The following is a 14,377-nucleotide window of genomic DNA, read 5'->3' as shown; positions in this document are numbered from 1 at the left end:
TAAAAATAAGTTTTCCTAGCATTTGTAACTATGCTGAAAATACCTAAAAACAAACAAAAAAAACTTACAAATCAGTAAGAAATCAAAGAATTTGATAACATTAACTGCTGGCAAGGATATGAAAAAACAGAAATTGTCTGCAATATCCTATAAATATAAAGAGAAAAATATTTATATCCTAGGACCCAGTAATTTTACAGTCAGGTATATGACCTGGAGAAACTATGGCATGTTGCTTCAGGAGCTACAGGAATACTCATGAGACAATGTTTATAATAGATAAAAAATGAAAACAATTTAAATGCTCATCAATAGAGGAAATGATAAATTGTATATATTCCTTCACTGGAACACTATACAGTTGTGTAAATAAGTGAACTAGACCTACGGTATCAACAAGGATTGAGGGCAGAAAAAAATAAAATGAAAAAGCAAGCTTTGTTACATATGTATACTTGTGCCATGTTGGTGTGCTGCACCCATCAACTCGTCATTTACATCAGGTATAACTCCCAATGCAATCCCTCCCCCCTCCCCCCTCCCCATGATAGGCCCCGGTGTGTGATGTTCCCCTTCCTGAGTCCAAGTGATCTCATTGTTCAGTTCCCACCTATGAGTGAGAACATGCGGTGTTTGGTTTTCTGTTCTTGTGATAGTTTGCTAAGAATGATGGTTTCCAGCTGCATCCATGTCCCTACAAAGGACACAAACTCATCCTTTTTGATGGCTGTATAGTATTCCATGGTGTATATGTGCCACATTTTCTTAATCCAATCTGTCACTGATGGACATTTGGGTTGATTCCAAGTCTTTGCTATTGTGAATAGTGCTGCAATAAACATACGTGTGCATGTGTCTTTATAGCAGCATAATTTATAATCCTTTGGGTATATACCCAGTAATGGGATGGCTGGGTCACGTTATGCACATGTTATGCACATGTACCCTACAACTTAAAGTATAATAATAATAAATAAATTAAAAAAAAAAAAAAAAGAAATTAAAAAAAAAAAAAAAGAAATTTGTTTTTTCATATGGACTTGAGTTACTCTCTAGTGTCTCTAGCCTTAGCCTAAAGAATTTCTTTTATTATTTCTGATAATGCAGGTCTGCTATCCATGAACTCTTTTTTTTTTTTTTTTTGAGATGGAGTCTCGCTCTGTTGCCCAGGCTGGAGTGCAATGGCCGGATCTCAGCTCACTGCAAGCCCCGCCTCCCGGGTTCACGCCATTCTCCTGCCTCAGCCTCCCGAGTAGCTGGGACTACAGGCGCCCGCCACCTCGCCCGGCTAATTTTTTTTTTTTGTATTTTAGTAGAGACGGGGTTTCACCGTGTTAGCCAGGATGGTCTCGATCTCCTGAACTCGTGATCCGCCCGTCTCGGCCTCCCAAAGTGCTGGGATTACAGGCTTGAGCCACCGCGCCCGGCCTCCATGAACTCTTTCAGCTTTTGTTTATCTGGGAATGTCTTTCTTTTACTTTTGTTTTTCAAAGATATTTTTACTAGATATAAAATTATTAGTTGACCAGTTAGGTTTTTTTTTTTTTTTTACTTCCAGGAGTTTCGATACGTCATCCTACCGCTTTCTTGCCTTCATTGTTTCTAATGAGAAATAAACTGTTAATCTTATTGAAAGTCAAAAAAAAAAAAAAGAAAAAGAAAAAGCAAGCTTTAAAATCCATATACCATGACACAATCATATTAACAGCTGCTTAAACTTACTATAACATACTTTTTTTTTTTTTTTTTTTTTAGTGCCAGACTCAGTTTTAACTACCTTATATAAATTAGCTTATTTAGGCCAGGCACAGTTGCTCATGCCTGTAATCCCAGCACTTTGGGAGGCCAAGGCAGTAGGATCGCTTGCGCCCAGGAGTTTGAGACCAGCCTGGGCAACATGATGAAACCTAGTCTCTAAAAAGAAAAAAAATAATAATAAAAATAAGTTAAATAAATAAATAAGCTGATTTAATTTTTACAACAATTGTATGAAGTGGACACCTCTATCATCCCTATGTGATCGATGAGGACACTGAGGCATGTAAAGATTAAATAACTTACCTAAGGTCACAAAATTAAGTAGCAGAGTCAAGATTCACACCAAGGGAATATGATTTGAAATGTACTCCAATGTACATGTTCTTCAAAAGCACCCAAAGCAATGCCATGTCATTGTTCATACATACAGTTTATTAAAAAATAAACTAGAAGGATACAAATCAAATTCATTACAACAATTTCCTCTGCGAGGGGAGATGAAGGTGAGGAGGATAAAACTGGGGAGAACAAAAGGGACTTTAACATGATCTGTAATATTCAAGAAAGTATAAAGTTCTACACTGCTCTTTTAGAATTCAATGTGATAACTACGATATAAATAGTTATTTTAAATTAAATATATATCTGAAGCAAAAATGAAATATGTTAACATTTTATATGTGGATATGTGGGTGTATACAGTTTTGCTATTTATTTTTAAAACTTTTCAAAAATAAAAATCTCTCATCTACAAAACAATATTACAACAAAATTAAGAAATTTAATAAAGTTCTGATCTTCATATTTCAGCTTTCATTTGAAAACAAAAACAGCTAAACTGTGTGAGCTTATGTATGTATATACACTTTAACATACATATGGAAAATGCATTTTTACACAGATCAAGAGAGACAGGTTTTAACAAAGTATGTCAGAAACAGTATCTCTTACTATACATTTTAATGACTCACTATTCTCAGTGAAAATAAAGTATAACACTAGTAGGAAAATTCCCTTGATATCTTTCTACCTCTTTCTTTTTGTCTCTTCTCTCTCTTGCTTTCTACTTGTGATTTTTAACAGAAGGAAGCACAAAGAAGGAACTAAGAAAGTGTCACACATTTTAAAAATAATAACAGCCATAGATGAACATATAGGCAGCCCTTCTAACTATAGGATTCCCAAACCTATAATCAAGTAATGTTTCAAAAATGTATCTGTAAATTTGTTGTCTAGAACTCACAGCACACATTCCTATGAAGAAAGTTACAAAAGCATATGAGCACCAGGAAAAAGATACTGCCTGAGGTGTCAGGCTATTGGCAGAGAAACAGGAAAACCTGAGTACACAATATGTACTGATGGTCCAAAAAGCAAAAAAAAATTCTGACCCAGGGTCTGAGGCCAGAAATCACTATTCATTTATTTACCTTTGTAATCTCAGTAACTAGCAAATTATCTGGCATCTCATAATCAAAGACCATTGCCTACTGACTGACGAAGTAATGGGGAAATGACTAAGTAGAGGAATCCATCAACAGGTGGCACTGTCAACACAGAACAGCTTTGGTGGAAGAAAGAAAAACCTTGGTGAGAAGCAATGTTTAAAGACACAAAAATCCACATACGTAAAACTATTACAAGGTTAGTGCTGGTTATTAAGAGAACGTCTTCATCTAAATTACAAGCTGTGTCTATTATTGTATAACGAAAATAAGCACGATATTTTGGGTTACTTTTGCTAACAACCTTAAGATAATTTTCCTACTGTAGCAATAGTTATTTGGGATTTTCAGTATTTTCTCCTATGACCCTTGAAAATATTTCAATGTCTTTTTCATAATTAAAAGAGTAATAATTGGCTAGGTGCAGTAATCTCAGCACTTTGAGAGGCCAAGGCGGGCAGATTGTTTGGGTTTACGAGTTCAAGACCAGTCTGGGCAACATGGCAAAACCCCGTCTCAAAAAATAGAAAAATTAGCCAAGCATGGTGGCGCATGCCTGTAGTCCCAGTTACTTGAGAGGCCGAGGTGGGAGGATGGCTTGAGCCTGGAAGGTGGAGGTTGCAGTGAGCTGAGATCGTACCACTGCACTCCAGCCTGGGTGACAGAGCCAGGCCTTGTCTCCAAAAAAAAAAAAAAAAAAAAAAAAAAGTAGTAATTATTCAGAACAGAGAAAAGCACAAAAACTAAAATAAAAATTACCTATAATTCTATCACCCAGGGATAGCATCTCTTACTATTTTATATATCTCCTGCAAATCTTTTTGCCATCTATACCTATATGTTTCTTTATATTCTAATTTTTCTCTTAACATTATATTGTACTTTCTTATGTCAGTACGTTTTAAAAATGATTTTTAGAAGCTGTATCCACCATATAGATTATCATTAATTTCACCATTCCCATATTATAATGCATTTTGACTATTAAAATTGTTCCACTCTTATAAAATGCTATATAAATTAACCACTTCTTGTTTCTTGTTTTCTGAGACAGGGTCTCACTCTGTTGCCCAGGTTGGAGTGCAGTGGCACAATCATAACTCGCTGCAGCCTCAAACTCCTGGGCTCAAGGGATCCTCCTGCCTTGGCCTCCCAAAGGGATGGAATCACAGGCATGAGCCACCTAATAGGGCCTAAACACTTCTTAAATGTACATTTCTACATTGGTCTTGTAGAATTCAAAGTGATAACTATGATATACAATAATGAAGTGTGGTGTGCTTGACTCCCTCCATCCCCAGCATCCTCCCACAAATTCTACTGAATAAACAATCTATCTGGGGCATTAGATAGTAAAATAAAATAAGAAAGGAAGAAAAATGTATCAGCTATTCTCAGTCACTCTTCTTCTACCTGTGGTAGGAAAAAGGAAAAATCGCCCAAAGATAAGTCTCTGACATCGGAGAAGGCAAGAATAACAAGTCAATTTTCCTGCTAGAGCAACTTTTGTTTTCCACCTAGAACAACGCACCATCAATTTAAGTAGGAATAGCACAAGATTTGTTATATACCAAACACCTCTATCTGCATCAGTGCTTTAACTAGGTTTTTGTAGGACATAGAATGCTTCAAAAAATTCTGCAAACAACAAAATATAATGTAACTAATACCACTCAGTGGAAAACCAAGTTTTATAATAGCAATTACACTGGCCGGGTGCGGCAGTTCACGCCTGTAATCTCAGCACTTCGGGAGGCCAAGGCGGGCAGATTGCTTGGGCTCATGAGTTCAAGACCAGTCTGGACAACCTGGTGAAATCCCGTCTCAAAAAATACAAAAATTAGCCAAGCACGGTGATGCACGCCTGTAGTCCCAGCTACTTTTATTTTACAATTCTATTAACCCCAGCTAATTCTATTTTACAATTCTGCCATAATTTTTTAAATGAATTAATAAATGTCATGTAGTCTCTTACTTCTTCTAGCCTCCCAATTATACTAAATACTATTCAAGTTACCAGAACTAGGACAACAGTTCCAGGAACTTGAGAATCAATAACTCTTTAAACCAGTGGTAATTCATGTGGAAAAGTTCAGAACAAATCAGCATCAACTTCCTGGCTCTCTTGCACAGACAAAAAACTCATATTGCTTCACCAATTTTCAAAAATGTAAATTTGTGTCTATAAGTTTAAAACTTGGGCCAAAATGTATTTATATTTATTCCCAATTTGCGACTGGTATCAAGATCAATTACATTTCTTAGCAAGTACATTGTTATAAAACTCCACAGTGATCCCAGAATGGAAGGGGCTTAAAAAATAATACAAAACAAAAATTAAACTTCACAGTGAAGTAGGTCTATGTTTAATCATTCAGAAAAAGAAAATTATGTAACATATTATATATAATGATGATAACATATGCTATTCTGGACTGAGAGCTGTGGTTCAAAGGGAAATTGTGTAAATGAAGTAAAAATTGCCCATAATGTTTAATTCTGCCCAAAACAAAGTTTTCGAAAAAGAAGCCAAATATAATATTTTATTTTAAGTTCAAACAGGATTCAAACAGCTCAGAAATTTTGTATACTTAAGTTTTCAAAAGTCGAATCCCAGAACCACTATCAACATAAACTGAATAACTTGCTCAAGAGTCCTTGCTTATTACCCAATCTTAAGTCTCCCAGAATACTTTTTAAAATAATCCCAAATGTACTACAATAGATTAGTGTAACCGGGGCTACACTGTTTACAGGTGTCTCCACCTCCTCCCCCAAGGAGAGAAGAGGTAGACTAGGGTAAACAGAAAATAGAATGAGACTATATACACACCAAATAACAGCTTGTAATCTTGCAAGACCGCTTCTTTCACATTCGGGCTATTCTTTTCATTAATGTATAATACATTTTAAAGAATAACATATTCACAGAGTAATACAATTTCTGCCCTCACGGGTCTCTAGCTGGCTGACACGCGTTTTCTCCTTAAATAAATACATGCCTGTTGACTGATGCCTGTCCTGCTGTTGCAAACAACAAATAACTGTCCTGTAAGACAAAAACCTCTATGGCTCTAGGCGTAACCATACGTTTGAATTAAAAGCACATTGGAACAACAACAAAAATCTTCCAGCACATCTGTCATTTAAAAGCACGATAATGAAAAGCTGTCGCTGCGACCCAATTTTAGGTCACAAGCTTTTTACTGTTTTTCCTGCCCCCCCACCTCCAGAAAGCGATAAACTTCAAAGGGAATGGTGGTAACCAGGAACCGTTCCCTTCCCCCACCACACACCATCCCCAAAAAGACTAGAAAAAAACTGGCCAACTTGGACGCTGGCCGCGCTCACGCAGAACCCGTGCCCGCGGGCCGGGGAAGGCTGGACAGACCCTGGGAGGAAAAGTGGGCCTCCAGGCACCCCGGGCTCCCCCCGCCGCCTGTCTCAGATACCGAGCAGGTGGGATTCCGGGAAGCCACCTCCGACTTACGTAACGGGCTTGTCAAAATCCCAGATCCAGGACCTCCCCCTCCCCGCCCCCACTCGCAAATAACAACAGCCCCAGGCCAGCCTGGAATAGAAAATCTGGAATGAAAACACAGGAGCCCCCCACGCGTCCGACGCAGAGGCGCGGGTGCTACTCTCAGCACCGCCACGCCATCCCGGGGCGGACCGAGCCGCGGAGGACCTCCCGGCTCTCAAGAGCTCTCGGGCGGAGGTCGCGGCCATCCATGCCGCCTCCCCGAGCCCGGCCGCCCCGCTCCCGCGCCCCCGGCTGTCACCTCTCCGGGCCGTGACAGCTCCACCTGCCACCGCTGCCCGGGTCGCCGCCCCCGCACTCACCTCCCAGCTGGCTCCCGAGCGAGCAGCGGATCGAGCTTGAAGAGCCGCGCCGGATTCCCTCACGCGCGGCAGCGGGACACGAGAGGCGGAATGCCGCGGCGCTCTGAGCCCGCTTAGCTCATCCCCAGCCCGGCGCTCCGCCCTCCGCGGCACCCCCGCCCGCCCAGGCCTGCCGTCTCAGTCAGACGGGACTCCCCCTCCCCTCGCGGCCGCCACTGCCTCCGCCTCTTTCTCCGACTCCAGCCGCCGCGGCCACCGCTACCGGCGCCATTTTGGCAATGACGGAAGGGGCGGGGGCGGGAATCACGCGCGCGAGCACCAATCGAAGGCCGGATCTAGCCCTAGTGGGAGGAGAGGGCCGGGTTGAGGGTCGTGGGGTCCTAGCGCCAAACTGACGAGGGGGCGGAAAAGGTGGGCGGGACTAAGTCGCCCTACCCTGTGACGTGCAGTGTAGTTGGGGAAACGCACCGTGGTTCCCCGTCGGGTCAGGAGATCCCAAGCCCCAGGCTGGCGTGGGCGAAGCGTACAGTCCCTTCACCTTTCGCCACCCAGAAGCACAAGAGTCCAGTTCGCGCCAACTGACCTGTTTCTTCCTTCCTCTCCGGCACTCCGGGAGTCCTGAGATTGCCTTGCTCGGTTCGTAGGTCTGAGCTTCTCCACCAAGGGTGCTCAGATTCTCCAGGAAACTCCCTTCAGGGTTAGCAACCGCGGAGTAGGTTTCGGTCCCAAGATAGAAAGGTAAAGCGGGGAATTCAGGGGGTTTCTCCGAAAAGTACGTTGATAAAACCCCAGTTGTTGACTGACGGGGTGTCCATTACTTTGGATTAATTGGATACGGCCTACTTGAACCTGACTTTGGCTCTCCACCATTGATGGCTGTTGACAGATGAAGATAATAAAGCTTGATTACCCCCCACGGGGTTGCTCGGGAGTTAAATTGTATAGTACCTGTGAAGTACTTAGTATAGTGCTTGAAAGTACTAAATAAATGTTAGACGTTATTCTATGGACAAATGAAAGAAGAAACAGGACCCTAAAAATCCCTCTGCTTTAAAGTCAACTTTTCCTAAATTGCATAGCCTTTTACTAACCAAGTTTACAACTTTATTTCCTACCTCCAGTTCTTTCATTGTATTCATTCATTCAGTCAACAATCATCGATACTGAGGGTGCTCAGAGGGTGGTGAGGGAAACAAAACCTCCACCTTCAGGAAACTGCAGTTTAGTGGGAAAAGAGGGACAATAAAAAAGTACTTCAGCACTGTTTTTTTTGTTGTTGTTGTTGTTTTTTTTTTTTTTTTTTTTTTGAGACGGAGTCTCGCTCTGTCACCCAGGCTGGAGTGCAGTGGCCAGATCTCAGCTCACGGCAAGCTCCGCTTCCCGGGTTCACGCCATTCTCCTGCCTCAGCCTCCCGAGTAGATGGGACTACAGGCGCCCGCCACCTCGCCCGGCTAGGTTTTTTTTGTTTTTGTTTTTTGTTTTTTTTTTTTGTATTTTTTAGTAGAGACGGGGTTTCACCATGTTAGCCAGGATGGTCTCGATCTCCTGACCTCGTGATCTGCCCGTCTCGGCCTCCCAAAGTGCTGGGATTACAGGCTTTAGCCACTGCCCCCGGCCTTCAGCACGTTTTAAGGGGAAACATGCTATAAAGTTTATAAAAATAACTCTGGGGCCAGGCGCCTTTGCTCATGCCCGTAATCCCAACACACTTAGGGAGGCCGAGGCAAGAGGTTAGCCTGAGAAGTTCAAGACTAGCCTGGCAAAATGGCGAAAACCCTGTCTCCACCAAAAATACAAAAAATTAGCCGGGCGTGCCGGCGTGCGCCTGTGGTCGCAGCTACTTGAGAGGCTGAGGTGGGAGGATCGCTTGAGCCCCAGAGCCGGAGGCTGCAGTGAGCCGAGACTGTGCCACTGCATTCCAGCCTGGGTGACAGAGCAAGACTTTGCTTTAAAAAAAAACCAAAAACAAAACTGTCGAGTTGCATAGTTTAAATATATGTAGTCATCTGTATGTCAGTTAAAGCTGTAAAAAAAACTTTCAACACAGAGCCTTGCTATGTTGCCCAGGCTGGAGTGCAGTGGTGTGATCACGGCTTACTCCAGGCTCGATCTATCCTCCCACCTCAGCCTCTGGAGTAGCTGGGACTGCAGGTGCCCACCACCACACCCGGCAAATTTTTCTATTTTTTTAGAGACTATGTCTCACTATGTTGCCTAAGGCCTGTCTCAAACTCCTGGGGTCAAGTGATCCACCCACCTCAGCCTCCCAAAGTCCTGTGTTTACAGGCATGAGCCATTGTGCTCTACCTTAAAAAAGCTTCTTTTAAGGTCCGGTTGGGAACCCTTCCAGTTCTTTACCCATTGGACACAGATTTAGCCTTTCGTTAGTTGTAAGTGTTGCTATACGTATCGGGTCAATTCCTCTTTGAGGAGTACCCTGGCGTATCAAAATATTCCACTAGCAGCAAAAGCACTCTTTTAGTTGGTTATACATATATATGTGCATATATATACACAAATATTTTCATCTACAGAGTACCAATTAAAATAGATATATAGTTGCATGTAACGTACAAAATCAGATTCTAAAACCTTTCAGAAGTTTAAAAGGCATGAAGGTTTTTTTAATCAGAGAAAATAGCTTCTTAAAGAACAATATTAATAAACAGTAGAAAACCAATACGCAGCGTTTGACTGTGTACCCAGGAAGAATCCTACCTCAGAGCCCCCCCTTAACTGTCATATCAGGAGTCCTCTCAACACCCCAGGCATATGCAACTGTAGTCACAGTTAAACCTAAACCCTAGATGTGATTTGGGCAAAGGATTCTAACAGTGTAGACATGAGCCAAATAGAATTTTTTGGATAATAAATTTTGGCACCATGCCATTTCTGAAATTGTCATATTTTATATGTGGAACTCTATCTGGCTATTTCTTAGAAGTTATTTTAAAATGCTGTGGTTTGAATGATGCATGAAGGAAAAGATGAAACCAATAACCATTTAAAGCAATGGAAGCGCAAGCTGTTGTACAGCCTAATCCTCTCCACCTGTTAAATCTATGTACCTTAATTGCTATACCAGAAGTTTCTCACACCTTTAAATGAAAACCTGGAGCCTCTATAGAGCAATCTTATTTATTTATTTATTTATTTAAAGACAGAGTCTTGCTCTGTTGCCCAGGCTGGAGTGCAGTGTCGTGATCTCAGCTCACTGCAACCTCTACCTTCTGGGTTCAAGCGATTCTCTTGCCTCCAGGGTAGCTGGGATTATAGGCACCCACCACCACGCCTGGCTAAAAATAATTTGTATTTTTAGCAGAGATGGGGTTTCACCATGTTGGCCAGTCTGGTCTCGAACTCCTGACCTCAGGTGATCCACTCTCCTCAGTCTCCCAAAGTGTTGGGGTTACAGCCATGAGCCACCACACCTGGCCTATAAATCAGTCCTTGATAGCTATGCTACAAGGCTTCCTTATGGGTGAGAAAACCTACCGGGGATCTGTGACCTATTAGAAACTATTTAGATGTGTCCCAAAGCAGAATCCACATTGACAAATTGTACTCACTGTGAAACAGTGTTTGAGTGACGTTCCAATGTATTTAATCCAGAAAGTAAAATTTATTAGCAATGTGGTCAAATTATCCGTTTGTTTCTTAAAAACACAAACCTGATGAAATTATTTTTGAAAGAAATTATCTGCCAGCCTGGGCAACATGGCAAAACCCCGTCTCTACCAAAATACAAAAATTAGTCCATCATGGTGGTGCACGCCTGTAGTCCCAGCTACTTAGGAGGCTGAGATGGGAGGATCGCTTGAGCCTAGGAGGCAGAGGTTGCAAAAAAAAGAAAAAAGAAATTATCTGAACAATTTTCAAGAATAATAGTAAGAAAAGTCATGTTAGAAGTGACAAATTCTGTAATTCTGGCTGGGCATGGTGGCTCATGCCTGCAGTATCAGCACTTTGAGAGGCTGAGGTGGGAGGATCACTTGAGCCCAGCAGTTTGAAACCAGCCTGGGCAACATATCAAGACCTCATCTCTACTGAAAAATAAAAATAAAACAGGCCGGGCACGGTGGCTCAAGCCTGTAATCCCAGCACTTTGGGAGGCCAAGGCGGGTGGATCACGAGGTCAGGAGATCGAGACTATCCTGGCTAACATGGTGAAACCCCATCTCTACTAAAAATACAAAAAACTAGCCGGGCGTGGTGGCGGGCGCCTGTAGTCCCAGCTACTTGGGAGGCTGAGGCGGGAGAATGGCGTGAACCCAGGAGGCGGAGCTTGCAGTGAGCCGAGATCACGCCACTGCACTCCAGCCTGGGAGACACAGCGAGACTCCGTCTCAAAAAAAAAAAAATAAAAAATAAATAAATAAATAAATAAATAAATAAAACAGACACGGTGGCACATGCCTGTAGTCCCAGCTACTTGGGCAGCTGAGTTGGGAAGACTGCTTGAACGCGAGAGTTTAAAGCTGCAATGAGCTAAGATCCCACCTCAGTATTCTGGCCTGGGTGACAGAGCAAGATCCTATCTCAAAAAAAAAAAAAAAAAAAAATACAAATTCTAAACCTGGTGCTTGAGAAGAGTGGCCATGGACAGGAGAGCTGTAGCAGTCTAAGCCACTGCTGTCTCTGCCCTTTTGGTGGCCATCTGAGGAGTCATTCAGCACTTTTTCAAATTTCTGAAAATGATGACTTCTCAGCATTTTTCTCAAATTAATTTTACCTCTTTCAGCAATTCCTTATAAGTTGAATTTTTACTTTTTAAATTATCTGCAGGGCAGTTGTTTTAAAAATAACATGTATTTTAACTGTCATTGACTACCAAGTATACTCCTCTGATTTTCTTGAAGTGGTAAGACAATATTTTCGTAACTTTTAACAAATTCACTTCAGAAAGCATTTGTATACAAAACACTGCGCTAGACCCAGAAGGAAAACAATGACAGATAAGCACACATTAGAGGCAAAAAGTATGTTCCTAGGCATATAACTTTAATGAAAGTCAAACTATGACAAATTATATGCTAGATGGATAAACTCGTTGCTCTGAGAGCCCAGGTGAGTGGAGTGATTAATTCTTATTGTGAGAATTGAAGGTGACAAAATAGACAAAATAGATGGCATTTGAACCTACCCTGAGAGAAGCTGGACTTTCTCTGAAGGATGAGGACATCGTTGTTTGGGGAATTGGGCTGAGGGTGGTACAAGGAAGGAAAGGTGTTTGTGTTTGTTTGTTTTCACTTTGCATCTTTATAATAGATATAACAAATGAAAGAGATGCTCATAAATTGTTGCAATGCTTTGACTCTCATTGGGAGTGGCCAAAGGTTCAAATTCTTTGGAAGGATGGATATCTGTGCTGACTTGCAGGAAATATGAGTCAGCTTTTTTCATGAACTCAGCACTGTTGTTACAGCTAGGCTATTTGGGAAACCCGAAGCAGAACAAATCAGACACCGCAAGTCTTTTCTTTTTATTGATTGGCCCAGACATGCATCCTGCAAGGGTGCACAACAGGAATGCCCTTTTTATTGTCAAGACTTGAAGGAATTCTGTCAGCAAGGGGAAACACCTGTAATTGAGAATAAACTAAAAAAAAAAAAAACAAAAAAACAAACCCTCCTCTTTTTTGTCTATATAATCACTCAGAATAGGAGACACACACGTCTTTAGTCCATACCTCTCTCCTGCACTCCAGGATTGTATATTCAACTGCCTCCAGATAGCTCAGTCCTAAGTATACCTGAAATTCAGCATTTTAAAGGTGAAGTCATTATCTTTACCCCAAACCTGTTACTCCTATAATTTCTCATTTCCTGAATAGTTTATAGTTTAAGTCACCATGCACCTAAAAGCTAAAGCCTCCCGTGGAGGCTGAATTTTTTTTTTTAGGAGTTCGAGACCAGCCTGTCCAACATGGTGAAACCCTGTCTCTACCAAAAATACAAAAATTAGCTGGGCATGGTGGCATGCGCCTGTAGTCCCAGCTACTCTGGAGGCTGAGTCAGGAGAATCACTAGAACCCAGGTGACGGAGGTTGCAGTGAGCCAAGATTGCGCCACTGCCCTCCAGTCTGGGCGACAGACTCCATCTCAAAAAAAAAAAAAAAAAAAAAGTCAAAACCTGAGTCATCAACTCCTCTTTTTCCCTTATTCATTGACACCTAATCAATCTTGAAAAAGAATTGTTGTCATCTCCTTACCATCAATAGTATCTTCCCTCACTTCATCCCCATTCCCACTGACCTAGTTCAAACCCACATCTTTCGGGTTTGTTTTTTAGCCTGAAATTTTGCAGCAGTCATCTAATTGGATTTCCTCTCTCTCTCTCTCTCTCTCTCTCTCTCTCTCTCTTTTTTTTAAGACAGAGTCTTTTTCTGTTGCTCAGGCTGGAGTGCAGTGGCACAATCTTGGCTCACTGCAACCTCCACCTCCCAGGTTCAAGTGATTCTCCTGCCTCAGCCTCCTGAGTAACTGGGATTACAGGCGCATGCCACCATGCCCAGCTAATTTTTGCATTTTTGGTAGAGACAGGATTTCACCATGTTGGCCAGGCTGGTCTCGAACTGCTGACCTCAAGTGATCCACCAACCTCAGCCTTCCAAAGTGCTGGGATTACAGGTGTGAGCCACCACGCACGTCCAAATTTTCTATCTCTTCTCTTTCCCTCTTCAATCTATCCATCCCTGTGTTGGCAGGCTGATCTTTCTAAAGAAAATATGATCAGTTGTTCCAGACATCATTCGAGATTGCTAGCTTCCTCCTCTCCTTTCTTTCTTTTCCTGGTGGAAAGCTCATCAATGTCCAGTCCTGATATTACCTAAGAGGAGCAGGGGACTAGGGCCTACGCTTGTCTCTCCCCTATCCCTCTCTAGTGTGGTGGAGATAGTCTGATTTGCAACACTTTCAGATTGTCAACTCAAGACTCTTAATTGAGAGAAAGCATTTAAGCTGCTGCTGCCCCTAAAAGCATCTTGTTCTCCTTTCCTACATATGTGCATGCAGACAAAGAAATTGATCAATTTGTTATATCAGGCTTGCCAAATCAAGGGCAAAGTTAGTCCAGAAAGGAGAAACTCTTAACAATTAGCTTATTCAAGATTTGGAGAACAATAGACTTTTAATAATAAACATTTAAATTTAAAACAAAAAAGATTTCTAAAGCCTCTGGTAAGGTGGTTACCTTGTTAATTAAATAATCCCCCAAAGCTATTTTGGACTCTCTAGTGTCAGCATCACTTTATTGTCTCCTAGAAATGGATAGCCTTCCTCTGCATTTCCCATTCATAACCCTGCAAGTATTCATATTTGGTTGTAATTAT

At 41.8% G+C, this 14,377-nt stretch overlaps 1 protein-coding gene and 1 long non-coding RNA gene across 12 annotated transcripts in view; one reads left to right on the top strand and one right to left on the bottom strand.

The window, feature by feature from the left end:
• The window catches only part of LOC105488348 (DENN domain containing 4A), a 130,555-nt gene extending 123,228 nt beyond the window's left edge, over positions 1-7,327 (bottom strand). For 4 of the 11 annotated variants that reach the window (XM_071101188.1, XM_011752352.3, XM_011752342.3 and 1 more), the window contains exon 1: positions 7,047-7,327. The gene's annotated coding sequence lies outside the window, so the exon portion shown is untranslated. The remainder of the gene's footprint in view (positions 1-7,046) is intronic. The other 7 variants (XM_071101184.1, XM_071101181.1, XM_071101187.1 and 4 more) reach the window with 3 other exon arrangements.
• An 85-nt stretch (positions 7,328-7,412) lies between these two features.
• The window catches only part of LOC105488343 (uncharacterized), a 73,311-nt gene continuing 66,346 nt past the window's right edge, over positions 7,413-14,377 (top strand). The window contains exon 1 of the long non-coding RNA XR_011626424.1: positions 7,413-7,784. This is a non-coding gene — a long non-coding RNA (uncharacterized lncRNA). The remainder of the gene's footprint in view (positions 7,785-14,377) is intronic.

This window comes from Macaca nemestrina, chromosome 7 (assembly GCF_043159975.1).
Source record: "Macaca nemestrina isolate mMacNem1 chromosome 7, mMacNem.hap1, whole genome shotgun sequence".
Lineage (NCBI taxonomy): Eukaryota > Metazoa > Chordata > Mammalia > Primates > Cercopithecidae > Macaca > Macaca nemestrina.
This window is presented reverse-complemented; position numbering and strand designations above follow the sequence as displayed.